The sequence below is a fragment of the Mandrillus leucophaeus genome, unplaced genomic scaffold, assembly GCF_000951045.1.
Source record: "Mandrillus leucophaeus isolate KB7577 unplaced genomic scaffold, Mleu.le_1.0 Scaffold58, whole genome shotgun sequence".
NCBI classification, from domain to species: Eukaryota; Metazoa; Chordata; class Mammalia; order Primates; family Cercopithecidae; genus Mandrillus; species Mandrillus leucophaeus.
In genome coordinates this window covers 620538-621934 of record NW_012106252.1, presented here as the reverse complement: position 1 = coordinate 621934, position 1397 = coordinate 620538, and positions in this window count along the sequence as shown.

Sequence of the window (1397 nt, the reverse complement as noted above, 5' to 3'; positions counted from 1 at the left end):
AAAAAAAAAAAAAAAAAGTGGATATATTTGATTCAAGTTTAGAACTACAAAAGAATATCAAGCAAAGAAACAAGTTCAATATTTTTCATACCATGACCAACAAGAAAAGTCAACATTCTAAATGAACTTTCTATATTAACTAGTGTACAAGTATAAAATATAATATACAATGTATACATTATATGCAATATAAATAGATGTAAAGTATTTCAACAAAAGTCTTGCTTTTTGTTTTTATGTTTGTTTGTCTTGTTTTGTTTGTTTGTTTTTCAGGAGACAAGGTCTCACACTGTCACCCAGGCTGGAGTGCAGTGGCATGATCATAGCTCAGTACGGTCTTAAATTCCTGGGCTCAGCCTGTAATCCCAGCACTTTGGGAAGCCAAGGTGGGCGGATTACCTGACTTCAGGAGTTCGAGACCAGCTTGGCCAACATGGTGAAACCCTGTCTCTACTAAAAAGACAAAAATTAGCCAGGCATGGTGGTAGGCACCTGTAATCCCAGCTATTTGGGAGGCTGAGGCAGGAGAATCACTTGAACCCAGGAGGCAGAGGTTGCAGTGAGCCAAGATCGCTCCATTGCACTCCGGGCTTGGCCAACAAGAGTGAGACTTCGTCTCAAAAAAAAAATGTACTGGGATCAAGTATAATCCTCCTGCCTCAGCCTCCCGAGTAGCTAGGACTACAGGTGGCTGCCACCACACCTGGCCTCAAACTCTTAAAGGGATGAGTAAATACTTGAAATGCTAGGGATGGACTGCTGAACATAAACATAATTTTTGCATATAATCATATGCTTTCATTTGTTTTTTCAAATTCAAAATAAAATGTTGCAAAATATAACTTGTCCAGCTAGGCACAGTGGCTCACACCTGTAATCCCAGCACTTCGGGAGGCCGAGGCAGTAGGATTGCTTGAGCCCAGGAGTTTGAGAACGGCCTGGGCAACATGGTGAAACTCTGTCTCTACAAAAAATAAAAAAATTAGCTGGGTGTGGTGGCACACACCTGTACCCAGTTACCTGGGGGGCTGAGGTGGGACAGTGTCTTATGGGCTGGGACAGTGTCTTTATCTCTATTTCCCTGTTATCTACCACAGGCCCTGCACATTGTAGCTGTTCAAAATACATTTGTGAACAAATGAAAAAATGATGTCAAGGCCATAACTTTTAGTCCTCCTCTTTTATTAACGAGAAGACATTAAGAGACTTGCCACATAATCAAATAAAAGCACACCCCATGACAAATTAATGAGTTGACCACATTGGATCAGGAATATTGAGACGTTAATCCTAGACTGTTCTCAGAGAGGAGGTGGAAAACGGGGAAAAAGAAGTAATTTCTCCAACTATAAATTAACTTATTAAAATTCCTGCATAACATAAGATATCCCAAGATT